The following is a 17,144-nucleotide window of genomic DNA, read 5'->3' as shown; positions in this document are numbered from 1 at the left end:
TTTAGGTTTTCTGTGCCCTCAGGTAAACAGACTACATTTCAGGATCATGCCACATTTGGAGGTCGCTGCCCATCGAAGCATGGCTCTCTTTTAAAGTGGTCTGCCTAACAGATGTCTGCACCCCTGCATCCCAAAAAAGCCCGGCCCTTTAACCACATTCTAATTTTGTAGATTAACGTGAGGGTATCCAGGCGCTGTGCATGGGGAGATTAAGTGATTTGCCCAGAGTCACGGGATGCTGAGACTCGAACCCACATCCCCAGGTCCTGAGCCAGCAGCTCCTGCTGCTGCACCAACCCCTGCTCACCTGGACTCATTCTTTCTTGGCCAGTGGTGGCTGGGTCACTAAAAGTGCAGTGGTCCCTAATAGACCAGTCATCAGCATAGTACTTGAGTCTGCTCCCAGTTCCAGCTGTCTGAAGACTGTGCTTCACTCTGTCTCACTCAACATGCACAGTTCATTAGGGATGAAGTGCACAGTCCTTCAGAAGTGTAGGAAAGGGGCTGAAAAAACATTGGCCACTATATAAGAGAAAATGGTCCTAGGGGTCTAGAGTGGTGCAGATAGTGAAGGCAAGCTGCAGGAGAGCTAGTGTGAGAGGGACATCAGTCTCTCTCTTTATTCCCTTACCAAGGTAATCCTTAGTGGCATTTGAGCATAAGTGTCTGGCAATGGGAGAGGACTATGTGCAGAAGGAAGAAGTGGGATGTCTCGTGGGAGATGGATCCTTGATAAGTCGCACTGGCTTTACTCAAGTGTTCTGTAGAGGTGCTTGCCTTAGGTGATCATTAAAAAGAGGGTGTTAATAGTAAATGGGGGTCTGGGCAGCAGAATCTCCTTTTCTACAGCATATTGTCATGTACTCGTCCTGGACCAATACCACAGCTGGCATTAATATTGTTTCAAGCCCTTTAAATTCCCCTTACTTAGCTTGTTTACCTTTTTGAGGTGGTTACCCAAACAGGTAAATGTCGCCAAATGTTTATGGTTCATCATTGTGATCTGTCCGCATCTCTCTTGTGAGCAGTTCTTCACTTTGTCTCTTTCCATGAGGATATGTGTAGTGCAGGCAATAATGAATATGCATGTGCCACATCAAGAACTTTGATCTCTTGAGTGCGTCTCCTCTCTTCCGCCATTTTTGCTTTGCTACTGATTTACTAACTACAGAGCCTACCTTTCGCTACTTTCTTGGTGCCATCCTTTTTAGGTCAAGGACCGTAGGCTGCGCTTGCGCAGTCTCGGTCAGAGATTTAATGTTACTTAGTATGGGGGCATTAACCCGCCCCTCTTCTCCATTGGCTGGCTTCCTAAACGGAGGCCAGCCATTGGAGGAGAAGGGCATCACTCCCTTTAAGCCCTGTCTTTTTCAGATTCAAGGACGTCTTTTTTCGCTTCATTCTTGTTTTCTTTCTCTCCTCTTCCCATTTGCTGGAATTTTACCTTCCAGCCAATGGGAAGAGGAGAGAACAAAAACCACGCCCCGAATCTGAAAAAGACGCTGGTTTCTCCGAGGCATCCCTGCCTCGCCTCAGAGAAACATGGTCGTGTCTCTGCTCACCCTGCTGGAGACAAGCTTGCACAAAGACGCTGAAGCATTGTGCCTTGAGGGCTTTCGCCTATCTGCATAATATGGACTAGTTTTGTGGATATGTCAGTCCAACGTAAATCTTCTTCTCCATGACACAGTCCACTTGCTGGTGTGTTGAGTGATTTTTTTTTTTAACATGGGGTTTGCCGTCGCATTTAGTTTTACTCGAACTGCCCCAAAGTGCCTCATTCACATAATTTTCCTGGGAGTTAATTTAAATACAGGCAAAAATGGCACGACTGTGCACAACTTTCATTGATTACGTCGGAGCGCGTGGCTCCCGTGCCCGAGGACAGAAGGAGGCACGTGCTGCAGGACAGCCCCGAGTACCACTAGCAGAAAGTCGTGGCGAGGCCTTGCGAGGAAAGCCCGCCCTGCCGCCGCACCTCGAGGCTCTGCAAAGAACACGTGTAGCGGTAACACGTCAAGCTCACTCTCCGTCGAGGTAAAGGTAGGGGAGGCCTGCAAGCGGAACTATGGTTACATGAATCACACACTGCACGGCCTTGTTCGGCGCGGATTGCTTTCTGTTCATTAATTCGTTCAGCCGTGAATTCCCCCTTGGTCATTTCCAGTGCCTTGACCCCAGCTTAACGTGCGTTTGCGGCCTCCTCAACAAAGCTGTCATTTAGCTAGGCACCTCCCTCGAGAACTCGTTTTATGTTTTTTTTGTATTATTTATATTTTATATAGTGGAGCAGGAACAGCTGCACTTTCAGCTCAGTTTGCCAGAAGTGTGGAGTGAACAGGCTTCGTGGTGGCCTGCTGACGTGAGAATGTGCACTATTCGTTTGTTTTATTTGTTTCTCTATAGCTCAAGCTAGTCATTCAGGTAGAAGTTGAGGGGCCTTGTTGTGTGAAGTCAAGTTAGCAAAAGACTATGGAACAGATTGTGCATGACAGGGCCATATCTACAAATGGAGATGTTTCTCTCTTCTTCTGCGCCTGCACCATTGCACCATAGAACAAGAGTGAACAAGGGTTGCTTGTGCTCGCTGTCCTGCCCCCCCTAGCTGTCCTGCCCCCCCTCGTTGCTCGTGCTTGCTGTCCTCCCCCCCTCGTTGCTTGTGCTTGCTTCCCTGCCCCCCGTTGCTTGTGCTTGCTGTACTGCCCCCCTTGCTGTCCTGCCATTGCTTGTGTACCCCCCATTGCTTGTGCTTGCTGTCCTGCCCCCTCGTTGCTTGTGCTTGCTCCCCTGCCCCCCCTCGTTGCTCGTGCTTGCTGTCCCCCCCTCGTTGCTAGTGCTTGCTGTCCTCCCCCTCGTTGCTTGTGCTTGTTCCCCTGCCCCCCCATTGCTCGTGCTTGCTGTCCTGCCCCCCCCTCGTTGCTTGTGCTTCCTGTTTTCCCCCCCTCGTTCCTTGTGCTTGCTCCCCTGCCCCCCGTTGCTCGTGCTTGCTGTCCTGCCCCCCTCGTTGCTTGTGCTTGCTGTCCTGCCCCCTCATTGCTTGTGCTTGCTCCCCTGCCCCACCCTCGTTGCTTGTGCTTGCTGTGCTGCCCCCCCTCCTTGCTCGTGCTTGCTGTCCTCCCCCCCTTGTTGCTTCTGCTTGCTGTCCTGCCCCCTCGTTGCTTGTGCTTGCTCTCCTGCCCTGCTATTGGCATTGTAAATGATAATACCATTTATTTATGTTTTAAAAAAAAACATAAATAAAAATAATGTCATGAGCAATGCCAATAGTTCTAACTTTAAAAATGACGAGACCATTGCATTGTAAATGCTTGTTTTACATTGAAGTTTGCCTAGATGTAGATATCATACCTCTGACAATGATACACATTTTTAGTAATGGACCTTCTTTTTCGGCCAAGTGTACAGTCAGTACCATTGGCCAACAATGGAGCTACCAGTTCTCCATGATGGAAGCTCCATGCACCCTTTTTAATACACAAAAAAGTGGGTGACAACAAGGCATTATCATGTATGACAATCAGGTCCATTCACCATTTTTCTAAATTTAGGACAATAACCCTGCTTCAACTGCTCTGCGTTGAGTCAGGTGATGTAGGTGATGATGTGCCTGTTAAGGTGTACAGACATCCATACATGTGTGTGCCTTCCTGTGTGCTTTTGTGCTTTTGCCAGTATATGACTGTGGGCGTTTATGCACGTCTGACAAACGGTATCTGCTTGCTTGTCAGTCTCCACCTGTGTCTGCAGATGTATTGTTAGGAGACAATTTGCCACAAAATGTAATACCATGTGAAGAAGTACTACTGCAGTAATTCCTCATTTACTCATAAATGCCTTTGTGGATGGGACCCACAGTTTGGAATATAGACGAAAACGAAAAACTATTTTCAGGTGCACCAAAACAGTAATCATTAAAAAAGAAAAACATCAACACGGAGACATTAAATTCGGGTTAGCTTAAAGAATATAGGGCAATGCACAAAGGTGTTTATGAGTATGTGAAGTAGTCCTAGGCAAGTCTTTCTGCTGATGCAGCGATTGTAGGTTGTTTTAACTAAAATGTTATCTTTTCTGTTTTATAATTTGTTTTGTCTCTCTCTCCCCAGGATAGCTCTAGTGGCATACAACTCCCTCAGCCAGGTGATGAATTCAAAAGGGCTTTTGTGCCCTCTCTTCTCAATGCAGAAACATGCCACTAACATATTTGATTTATTGCATGATGACCTGCCTGATGTTCTGTTTATGACCTGGCGGGGGCGTGGCTTACGCGCCGTTGAGGAATGGCGGTTCTCCCGTGAGCTCCGTAGAGCTACGGGATCTTCAGTGCTGCATGGACCTTCATTTCCCCCTACAGAAGCCTGAATTTCGGATTCCTTTTCGGCGGAATATGGTCTGCCACCGCTGCAGTCATCTTTTGCGGGCTATGTGCCGTTTTTATGGCTGAAACGAACTTCGGCGATTTTCTGCTTCCTCGGGACGCAGGCAGCCGCCATTTTTAGCCGCTGAGCCCGCGTCCTCTCACAGATTATCGAGACACCTCCTGCTGCCTTTAAGGCCTTTATCAGCTAATAATGTCATCGCGTCGCCACCCTCATCTCACCAAAATCCAAGGTATGGCGTAAATCGCGATTTTTTTGGCTGTTTTTCTCATGGCTTTTTCCTGTCAGCTCTTCATATTTTTGTACCCCTGTGAGACTACAGCCACCATTTTAGGTATTGGCGCGGAGGTGTGCTATTATTCTGTTGCATCTGCAGCCATGCTCTGGCTTCTCATCCTTGGTGCATCATACTTACTTTATTTTTGAGCCTTTCCTGTTATGGATCTTCTTTCACCCTCTGAGGATCTTCCTATCCTATTTTGCAGGAGAGACTGGGCATCCTAATTGTTCATTCACTGTCAGACAAGGCTGTGGCTGCTGCCTTCATTCTATTTTTGTGCCATTTCTGTGTGGACTACAATTATTTATTTTTGTAAGAATCTCTCTGTGGCTTGTGAGAGTTTTACATCCCTTCAGAGCCCACGTTATTTCTTCAATTCTGGTGTGTTCTCACGGTGCCGCAATGGCTCATGACGCAAGCAATATTAAGGCTTCTCACACTGGCACAAAGCCTAAACGTCTTAAGAATGACCCACCTTCACCTATCCATACCTCTCCAAATCCCGTCCTGGATTCCATCCTAGAGGAGGTACTCTGAAAGGAGGCACTAATGAAAAACTTAAGCAAATTGAAGAGAGATGGGTCATTATGGAAGGCAAGGTTTTGAATTTGGAACAACGCGTCAGTGATATTCAGGATGTCTCCTCTAAAATACCTCTACTGGAAAAAGAGATTCAAAAGCTAAAGCTTCATAATGAGGACCTTGAAAATCGTAATCAAAGAAATAACCTACGTATTTACGGTGTTCCTGAGAATCTTGAGGGGTCCGACATGGTGTCCTTCATTCGAAAATTCCTGCATGAACTTTTAGATCTTCAACCTGCGTCTCACCCTCCTAATATCCAAAGGCCTCACCGTCTAGGTCGTCTTACTTCCAATGTGTCCAAACCTCATGGCATTATTATTTTATTCCTTGAGTTTGCGGAGTTAATGAATGTCCTGAAGGCTGCTAGACTCAAACGATGTCTTATATGGTCCGGGCATAATATTTTTATTTCTCAAGACCTTTCGAATGCAACGAATGCCCGGCGCAAAGAATTCTTGAATCTTCGCCATCAAATGAGACAGTTGAACATCCAATATGGTATCCTTCATCCGTGTTTCTGCAAGATTACACATAATGGGCATACCGATCGTTTGATGATCCTCAGAAGTTCCACGCATATCTACAAAGTGTTTCCTCATCTAACATGGACACTAATACTTGATATTTTTTTTTCTTTTTTTCCCTCTTCTTATTGTCTGAATTTGTTATGCTGATATGATTGTTCTGGCTCTGTTATGTTTTTCCTTTTTGCATTCTTCTTCTCTTGAGGTTCTGTATTTTCATCCTTTTCTCACCCATTTTTGCTCTTCTGCTGCTCGCTGGAGTCCGTGTCCTCTTTGGCGTCTCCTCGCTCCCGATGTCTTGGTTTTTTCTTTTTTCTCAGACCTGGCATTTTTGCCTTGATCTGTCTACTTACTTCTTCCCTTTTATCTTTCTCTTTTCTCTCTCCTCCCTAACTTGCTTTTTCCTTTTCTGTCTTCTTTTCTTGTCTTGTGCACTCTCCCACTTTCATTTTCCTGAACACTCTCTTTTTTTTTGGTTTCCGTGTTTCATATTGTTGTCTACAATGATTTTGGGAGTATTCAATCCCATCAATGTGCATGTGTTGGATATTTTATCCTTATGTAATGTATTTGTTTGCTGTGTCCTTTTTTGTAGCTGTTCTCCTGCAGTGTGTCTACTCCAAGTGTATCCCCTCCTCCTCACCTTCCATCATGTGTAACTTTGTAACGTGGAATGTTCGAGGTCTTGGACACCCTGTCAAGCGTCAAAAGGTATTGGCTCATTTATCCAAGCTTAATTCACAAAGTTGTTTTTCTCCAAGAGACCCACTGTACGGATGTTGAATCATCTAAGCTAAAAAGACAATGGGTGGGTCACGTTGTGTTTTCTCCTGCTATCAACAAAAAAGGGGGTGTTGCTATATTGTTTCATAAAGGGTTGTCTGTCCAAATGTTATCTTCTCAAGCTGATGATGAAGGTCGTTGAGTAATGACTAAGGTTGTGATCCAGAATAAGACATTGGTTTTATTAAACATTTATGGTCCTGTTCGACCAGACCCCAAATTTTGGAATGATGTTAAAATTCTTATCTCCTCAATTGATTGTCCAAATATTGTAATTGCTGGTGATTTTAACCAATGGATAGATCCTTTTTCCGACAGACTCTCCTCAAGCAAATTTCATCCTGATAAATCTCATAAATGTTTCCAATCTGCCATTACCTCTCGTCCCTTCTATGTTGTATGGAAAACTTGCAATCCTGATTCCCTTGAATATACATTTTTCTCGAATGTTCACCATACTCGCTCAAGGATTGACTATATTTTGGTCAGTAAGTCTCTACTCCCCTCAATTCAAAAATCAGAGATTGGTTCTATTTTCATTTCGGACCATGCACCTGTCCATGCGGCCCTTGACCTTACCCTTACCTCTTCTAAATTTAGTCGATGGAAATTCAATACATTCCTATTGTCTGATAATGTTTTTGTAAAAGAAGTTACGGTGTTTATTAATGAGTTTTTCACTTTTAACAACCCATCGGACACTTCTATCCCTAATAATTGGGATGCTTTTAAAGCAGCCCTTCGAGCATTCACTATTTCCTATGTCTCTAGAAAGAAGAAACTAAATAGAACTAAATATGAAGACCAACTCAAGAACATCAAACAGTTTGAACACTCGTATTTTTACTCTAAATCTACTGATGCCCTTCAAAACTTAATTAAAGCGAAAACTGAACTAAATAAAATCGCTACAGTCGAAGCATGTAATACCTTACTAAAAATCAAATCTAAATTTCATGGGGGTCAAAACAAGGCTGGTAAAATGTTGGCGAATTATCTAAAAATCAAATTTGAACGTAAAACTGTAGGTCCTATTCTTAACGAATTTATTAATAAATTGGTTACATCCGATGAGGACATTGCGGAAGTTTTTCATAACTATTATCAAACTCTGTACACTGATGACACTCACCCTTCTGCTCAAAACTTAACATCTTTTTTGGATGGTATCCCCCCACCCCCGTCGCTTCCTGATGAATTTGACCAGTTGGAGAAAGACATTTCTCCTCAAGAAGTTCTTCGGGCTATTAATTCTTTTAAAAAATCTAAGGCACCAGGTCCTGATGGATTGCCAGTTGAGTTTTACTCTGCATTTCATACCATTTTTGTGCCTAAATTACTTCAACTTTTTAATTCTTTTATTACTAATGCTAAGGCCTCAGGATCTTTCCTGGACACTCTAATCATTATAATTCCCAAACCTGACAAAGATCACTCCCAATGTAAGAATTATTGTCCTATATCCTTGATCAATTATGATTGTAACATTTTTGCTCAAATTCTTGCTTCCCGTCTTGATTCTCTTATCCCACTTTTGATTAAAACTGACCAGGTTGGTTTTGTAAAAGGCAGGCGGGCCGCTGATAATGCTTGTATGTTTTCTAATATTATCTCTCACAGTAAAAAATTCAAAGCCCCACTAGCAGCCTTGTCTTTGGATGCTGAGAAAGCCTTCGACCGCATTAATTGGCAATTTATGTTTCGTACCTTACACTGGTTTGGTTTTGGCCCCTCGTTTATTTTCCTAGTTAAGCTCCTATACTCCTCTACTTGTGCCAGTATTTTTGTCAATAAGCAATTTTCTAGGTCTTTTTCCTTATCTAGGGGTACAAGACAAGGTTGCCCTCTTTCCCCATTATTGTTTATCCTCTGCCTTGAACCTTTTTTGGAACGAATCCAAACTAACCCTACTATTAATGGCTTTAAACTTACCTCTATTGAAACAAAAATATCTGCTTATACTGATTACATCTTGGTTTATATGGCTAACCCTGTCACGTCTCTCCCTCCTTTTTCGGAAGAAGTTCGTTTGTATTCCTCCATTTCAGGATACAAACTCAACTTATCTAAAACAGAAGTTTTACCTTTAAATTCCATCTGTTATCAATACATGTTTCACTCTACTGACTTCGCGTGGTGCCCTTCCAAACTCAAATACCTTGGCATTTGGTTTTCATCATCCCTTATTGACACACTCAAACATACTTTTGCTTCCCTTATCAAGAAAATCCAATCCCTTCTCCTCATTTGGTCTCCCTTATTTCTATCCTGGTAGGGTAGACTCGATACTATTAAAATGATGATTACGCCACATACACTTTACACTGTATCTATGCTCCCTATAAAAATACCTAATTCATATTTTGCTCGCATAAATTCTATTTGTTCTAAATTTTCATGGAATGATAAACACGCTCGCATTGCCTTACACACACTCATCCGTCCTAAGAATGAAGGTGGTGTCCGTTTCCCCAACTTTAAAACTTACCACTCTGCCTTCCTGATTAAACAATCCTTTTCTTTAGCATATGACTTTCTGGATACCCCAATACCCAGCTGGGTTGCTTTTGAACGCTCACTGTTAAAGGATTTCTCGTTCCAACACACTGTCTTTATGTCAAATTGCTCATTTTTGGCTAAACACCCGGTTCTAAAATACTCCCAAACACTACTGCATGACACATTCTCTAAGGATCTATCACCTCTTCAATGTTTTTTGTCATCCATTGTGTGGTATAATACATTTCTCAAATATAAGGGCAAGTCCTTCTATTACAAATATTGGAAAGAAAAGGGTATTTTATTTGTCCATCAATTTTTCTCTAATAATTCTATTATTCCTTTTCATGAATTGCAAACTTTATACCAATTGCCCTTATCTTGTTTCACTGAGTATACCAACATTATTGGCTCCATACAATCTCACTTATCAACCCTTTCCGCAGCTGATATCTTACCGTCTTTTTCTCCCTCAACTCCCCTATATCCTTTGTTTTCTCTGCACCTACCTAAAGCTGCACTTGTATATAAACTTTTGTTGTCTAATGTTATTGATCGATCTAGATCAACTACAGAGATTGCTTGGGAAACGGATTTGTCTGTTTCTCTCCGTGTTGATGTTTGGGATCGCGTATCCATTATTATGGTCCAAATTATTTAAAGTTTCTATTGCTGCACGCATTACTCAATCCCTATTTTTTATCTATCATAGAGTTGTTATCACGCCTGTAAGTATTTCTAAGTTTTTGCCATCGTCTTCTTCACTATGTTGGTCATGTTCTCTAGAAACAGGTACGCTTAAACATCAATTATTCGACTGCCCTTCTGTTTTATCCTTTTGGAATTCTGTTTGGAGTATTTGCATGCGAATGTTTCACTGTTCCTCTTCTTTCACATTAATGAATGTGTTCTAGGTTCTGTGTCAGAAGATATCGATATTGTGCCCTCTAATGCTAGATTACTTGATCGTTTCATTGCTATTGCTTTTAAAGTGATTCTATCTTATTGGAAAGATAACCCCAAATTATCTGTAATTACCTGGTGGAACTTCATTTGTGACGAGCATAGGATTGCTATCGCCTCCTCTTCTTCTGTCTCTTTAAAAATTAAATATGATCTTCTATGGCTTCATTATACTACCTATCTCTCGTCCAAACCTCCCAACTGATTACATGACCCTTTCTTTCCTTGCACACATTCCCCTTACTCTTGTTTTTAGCTCTCTTTTCTTCTTCTTTTTTACCTCTGTCCCTCCTCTTCTTTTCCTCTGTCTCTTCCTTTCTCATTCTCTACTTTCCTCTTCCTCTCCTCTTCCCCTATTTTAACTCTTTATTGTACATGAATTATATGCCACATGTTTTATCTTATGCTGTTCCTTGATGACATTTTTTGGCTTTGTATTGTGTTTCTTAAAACCTAATAAAAATTTCTTAAACTGAAAAAAATGATTGAGACCTGGCTTTCTAGTTCCTCCTCCCCTGTGTGGCCATGGCCGTTCCCCCTGAATATAAAACTCCTTGCCTTAACCGCTCTTGTGGGGCGGGCGGAGGCATTGCTATTGCTTCTAAACAGAAATATACCTGCTCAGTCTTTGAGCTCAATGAACTAAGTGGAAGCTCTATGATTTTGCCTCACCTTAACTCCCCAGCAGTCTGTGGGTGGTGGTCTTATTTAAAGACACCCTGGTCTGGCAGGAGCTCTCCTCATTTCTTTGGGCGATTCCCTCTCCTGCTGGGCAATAAAGTACTCTCACATCCTTGATTTTAATATCCATATGGATGAATTTACTAACAATGACTCAATACATATATGGCAGATATCCCTCTCCTTTAATTTGAGTGACTTCATTACCCAACCTACGCATGAAGCAGGGCACTCTAATGATGTGGTGCTTTCTACCCAAAAGCTGTCCAAATGGGACCCTCCCCCGCTACCTTGGATGGACCACTTTTTAATTAAATGTAGCTGGCCAGTTTCTACTGTCGATGGCTCCTCTATATCTTCCATTAGAGCAGCTTTGCCTTTTAGGGCCTACAATCACATTTTAAAAAGTATGCTCCTGGCTTCGCCTAGCATGTCCACGCCCAAGTTCACTGATAATATTTAGGCCGATACTGGTAGGCTGAACTATTGGATCCGAGAATCAGTTAATTCACTGGCCCCTCTTAAGCTTAAAAAACAGGTGAGAAGTAGAGCCCCAGCTGCCTGGTTTAGATGAAAGCCAAATGAGGGTGGTGCAAGGTGTATAATCCAAGACAGACAAAGGCATAATGTGGGTGTACTTGTAAAGCGCACTGCGACTCCATGGAGTATCCTGGCGCTGAAGACTGCTGGGGAACCCGTCCTGTTTTTCCCTGTGAGATGGTCCCTTTCTGGGTATCTCCAAGGTGAAACCAGGCATCCCCGGCATCTTTGGGGGGCCGTTGTAGAGATAAGGCAAGCTTAATGCCCAGAGTTGCCGAGTGTGTTCCCTGGTTAGAGTAGGCACCGAGGCGAGAATTATCGAGTCCGTTTTGACCCTGGTCCGCGACCCTGTCGCGTCGGGAATTGAACCCTGGTCCCGGGCCGTTCTCTGCTTACGGGTCTGCCGCCTCTAACCAGTGAGCCACACCACTCCACTTATAGGCTAGCACTAAGAAAATACCATGGCCTGCTCAAAATTGTGAGAAAAAAAAATTTTGGGAGCACGATCGCAAAGGCAGGCAATAAGTCTCACAAATGATTTAAGATCGTGAACAGCTTTATGTCCCCAGCAGCTTGTTCTAGAGAAGTTTCTCGTTCTCGTGAATGATGTAATAAGCTGGCCATCTTTTTCCAGGAGAAAATTATGAATCTCTAATTAAGTCTTGCTCGCTCCTTGCCGATGCCTAGTAGCTCCTATTTCGATGGAGAGGCGACTATCGACGTGATAGAATGTTCCCTCTCATCTTACAACCTATATATGATGGCGGACCCCAGGCGAGAAGCACCTTATCTGTATATCCCCCCAAAAAACAGCAGGAAAACATATCAAGAATGTGCACACAATATTAACACCTGCTGTGTAAGTGTAGTCCAGAAGTGGACTATATAAGCATGAACACACAATAAGGCGCACCAACATTTCTGAACAGAATTCAAAGTCCAGAAAAAAAGGATTTCCAATTCATGTACCAATCTTCTTTTTATTTTATTCCTTGTTTCAAAGGCTCAGAATTAAATGACACTCAAACAGCCAACGCGTTTCATCTAACACAATGGACTTCTTCAGGGCAAGGTGCAGTGTTATCTTGGTCAAAATTGGTAATATCAATCCATATATCAGACCATAGTTCGTAACGAAATAGAGGATCTCGGGCTTTGCTTCAACCTTATCCTATGTAAAAGTTGCTAGCACAATGAAGTAATAGATAGAGCTACAATAATCGTATAGCCACCAATTCTCTATTGTAAAGTGTTCCAAATATAATAAATATAGGGGTATCAATCAGACCCCAAATGCGGCACCAGAATCAGTGCCCAAGACGCCAGCAACACCCATGTATTCTGCTGCATTTCCAAATGTATTAGAATTCATAAACCTGGAAATGTGTCCGAAAGCTACGCCAACCATGGGGTGACACAGCGAGGCACACAGAATAGGAAATGTTTACATTTCTACTCGTTTTTTCCTCTTTCTTGGAGTGCTGCATTCTCCAGCATACATCGGAAGAGAAAATCACCTCTGTTTGTTATTGTTTTTGTACAGGAAGGTTTTCCTTCCTGCACAGCAACAATCTCCCCGCAACGTGGGCGTCCTTGCAACATGGCGCAAGGGTGCCTGCGTGGCGCATGGCAGACGATTGTGCGTCAGGGCAGAGGAACACACAGGGATTCGTCATATTGTTGTAAATATGACGTATCCCTGTGTTTTGAAAGTGCCGCAGAGTGGCGCAGGTAAAGAGCTTGCGGTGCCGTTCTGCGGTACTTTCCTGTAAATAAGTCCCAGAATTCCTTCAAACCCCGAATTCCTATAAACCCTGATTTTCTTTCAAACCATGTGATTTTCAACTCTGTGGAATTCCCTTGAGAACATGTGGATTGTGATGTAAATTCTGCTGTTAGTAGTGTGTTAGCAGCCCACTGCTTTCCTTTTGAGGGTAAGAGTAGCAAGAATGCAGCCCTTGATTATTTTGGTAGGCCTTATATTTTGTTATTGTAGGGGTTAATAAGGCCGACAAGTAAATGATTATTACCTCCTAAGTGTTTTCAAACTGCACTTTACATACATGTTGAATGCCGAATTAGTTTTATTCCAAAAGATTGGGCCTGATTCACACAGGTAAAACTTACACTTGCAGCAAGTTAACCAATGCTTTGGTATTCACAAACTACAAGTGTAATTTTACTGCTAGTAATTTTTTACCGCAAAAGACTCATGGCGGAGACTCCGCAGTAGTATAATTTACTAGTAGTAAAACTTCACTCGTAGTTTGTGAACAAAAACTGTAGTTAACTTACTACAAAGTAAAATCTTACCTTTGTGAAGCAGGCCCACATAGTATATCAAATGCTTAAAACTGTAGAACTGTCCACGTCAGAAGCGCAAATCATTTCACCCTTTATATAGCTGGTAAAATGCCACGTGTGCTGCCGCAAGAGTGGTAGATCATGTCACGTGAGGTGCCTTAGCCTTAGTAATGTGCTTGATTTGCATTGAAGCACTTATGGTCAGTGATTCATGCTCGAGTTAAGGCGGTCAGTCTTCCTGCCAATTCACCAGCTCTTTCTCCTGAAAGCTTCGATCAATAGCTGCTTGCTGTGTGAGCAGTGTCTAGAACACAACATGTGGCAGAAAAAGAGCTAGGTACAAGTTACAGTAGGGTTACTTTAAGAAAGGCACCTCTATGCCATTAGCACTTTATGTGAGTTTGGCGCCACACACTGGCCTGTGTGATTAATTAAACTATATGCTTCCGGCTATTTTGCCAATTAAATGATGTGCTTAAAAGTACACCAAATAAATACATTACTGTAATCAACCTCGTCATTAAATTGATTAATTTCGGACATTTTTTTAATTGAATAATTTCCTTCCTGAAAACTGTCCAATATAAACAAACATTAAAAACATAACCTACTTAAAATATACAAGTAATTAAAACGTCAAGGTAGTAGGATATTGTTCTTAGCAAAAAGATCATCACATATCAAAACTTCACCATCATGATTTATAAGGAAAACACTCTCTGCGGGCAAACTAAAGTGATTACACAATGCAAGAAATGATCAGTGACCGACACGAATCTTACAAATATAAATATATGTGAATAGCAAGTCATTCACAGAGATTAACAATTGACACAAAAGACTAGAACATGACAAACATATCGATGTGCCTGGTGCAAATTAAGACCTGCTCTAGATAACTGGAAGCGTGAAAGGGTCAATGAGAAGGGGGTATCAATAAGGAGTGAGCTAAAACTGCAGAAGGTTCAGGTCGGCTGGAGGAGCAGGCTGCTTCCCTTTCTGGAACCCCAGTGGGGGCTCGCCCAATCCAGCTGCAACATACGCAGGGACCCTTGCCGGAGCAGCGGGCCCCAGCTTCATCCCTTGGTGCCTCCTGGGCCTGGGAGCAGAGTGCCCCAGGGGGGTTGTGACTGCGTGGGGGCGGCTGCGGGCTGGGGGTCCGGCGAGTCGGCAGGCTACCCTGGGCTGCAGAAGCAGTCTGGCTAGGCCTGGTGCGGCTTGCGGCGTAGGGCAGCCTGAATCCGTGTGGCCCGGCCCGTGGTAGCCCGCGCGGATATTCCTGCATGGATAATACTTAAGTGGTGAGAGACCTCACAAAGAAGCCTGCGTGCTAACTATATAGTGCATGAGCTGGCGGTGTGGGCGGGTGCAGTGCACATGCAGCCCGGACCAATTCCGCTATACTGATGAAAGATAAGCCATCAGGCCCCACAACCAAGCAAAGTACTTTGGACCAATTTACTATGGCCCAATGCAGCATTGGTAATGCTGATAGTGGAAGCACCGTCCCTGAAAATGCCGCCCTACTGGCTGCAATCACCCAGGCCCAGGACACACTCAATGCGAAGATCAGGGCTGTGGGATCGGAAGTCTCCTTCCTACGACAGGACCTCAGGAAGGCTGTCGATCGTATCACAGAGGCGGAAACCCGTGTGTCTTCGGTCGAAGACACAGTAGCAACCCCAGAACAAAAAGTGAACAAACTCACTGTGGTAATATGGGAATTGGCTTACGGGGTTGAAGATGCGGAAGGATGCTCCAGGCAAAACAACCTATGCCTTATTGGCTTCCCGGAGAGATGCGAGGGTCTATCTATGGAGCGCTTTCTAACACAATGGGTGAAATCCAGCTTGCCAGAGGACGCCATGTCCCCCTGTTTCGTGGTGGTAAGAGCCCGGCGGGCACTGACAATGAGGCCCACCCCCCAGACAACCGCCCCATGGCTGTTATAGCAAAATTGTTGAATTATATGGACTGGCACACCATCCTTCAAGTTGCATAAAATTACCGGGACAAACTGCTATACAATTCGAACCCTATCATGATTTTTCCAGACTACACACACCTAGTACAACAACAACGTCAAGTCTTTGCTGCCACCGAGCGAAGGGTCAGAGAACTGAACATACAATGTATGCTGCTGTACCCAGCCCATATGCGCATTATTCACAACTCCAAGCCCGCCTTCTTCGACATACCGGAGGCAATATTCGCATGGACTGATAAAACGGTCCATCTTACACCACATACCCCGCCACCTCTGGATTCGGACTCTTCACAGAACACCCGCAAGAATCAACTGAAAAAGGTCAACTCAAAACGGCAACACAGGTCCAGGTCTAACTGACGCTCCCAGACACAAGATGATGAATTGTGAAAGCGGCAGAGGCATCGTAATTTCCTCGTCCGTGGCTCTGAACGCTGACTCCTACTCTTGGGAAATTTTATGACCTATCTGTAGTGGAAGTCTGACTTGGGTGTCCAGGCTCAATGCTCAGGGCACGCCCTGAACAATTATGGTTAAGTACTGTGGGAAGTTGGGGCACTATTGATGGAGGTGCCGGGAGGTCCCCCATTGGGGCCTTGGGCTCCCTCCGACCACGACAGATACTCCCTGTTTGTGAAAGTATTGGGGTGGGGGGAGGGAGTATTTGGCACATCTGTGCAAAAGTTAGTTCAGTTACAGCTCAGACACAGTGACTTTACAGCATTTCATACCGTGTGCACCTGCCGAGATCCTCCCTACACAATAGATGGCTGCAAATAATACTAACCCACTACTATGTGGACTTACCATCATGACTTGGAATGTCCGGGGGCGCTCAACAAAATCAAAAGGGGGCAGTCATTAAACAGGCCAAATGACTTGAGGCTGGCATCCTCCTTCTCCAGGAAACCCACCTGAAGGGGAATAAAGCACCATGCCTGGCCTGTTTTGGCTACGATAGAATATACCATGCTGGGTTTGTTCGAGGGTCACAAGGCACAGCCATTCTTATACATTGTAGGATCGCATACAAGGTCTCCAAACACTGGTCAGACCCTGGTGGGCGCTACATAACAGTGACGGGCACATTGTATGGGGAAACATTGACGATGGGCAGCTTCTATGCTCCCCTCACTAGGGCAGACCTATGTAGATAGAATTATACGACTTTGGGGGGAACTCCCGGATGGTCTGGCGGTGCTGGGCAGCAATTGGAATGATACCATGGAGCCTATAGATCGTTGGTGAGAGACAAGCCACGGTCCCCAAGGAGGAGAATCAAAACTGCACCACATGGTGGCTACCCTGGGGTGGGCAGATGTCTGGTGCGCATACCACCCAGCCTAACCTGGCTTCACCTTCTTCTCCGTGGTACATGGGTCCTTATCCAGGCTCGACTATTTCCTTCTTCCATGCCACAACATTCATAGTGCCTCGTCGGTCTCAGTTCTCCCTAGAGGCCTCTGAGATAATTCTCCGGTCACTCTCAAACTAAGCATTGGGCCAAACAAACCTCCCTTCAGATGGAGAATGTCACCATGACACTTACGCGATCCAGCCTATCAAACTGCCATTTGACAGGTGATTTCTGATTATTTGACATCCAATGCCGAGACCAC

At 44.1% G+C, this 17,144-nt stretch overlaps 1 protein-coding gene across 1 annotated transcript in view; it reads right to left on the bottom strand.

The window, feature by feature from the left end:
• The window catches only part of STPG2 (sperm tail PG-rich repeat containing 2), a 2,154,459-nt gene that overhangs the window by 1,668,373 nt on the left and 468,942 nt on the right, over positions 1–17,144 (bottom strand). The window lies entirely within an intron of this gene.

The sequence above is a fragment of the Lissotriton helveticus genome, chromosome 2_1, assembly GCF_964261635.1.
Source record: "Lissotriton helveticus chromosome 2_1, aLisHel1.1, whole genome shotgun sequence".
In the NCBI taxonomy this organism is placed as follows: domain Eukaryota; kingdom Metazoa; phylum Chordata; class Amphibia; order Caudata; family Salamandridae; genus Lissotriton; species Lissotriton helveticus.
This window is presented reverse-complemented; position numbering and strand designations above follow the sequence as displayed.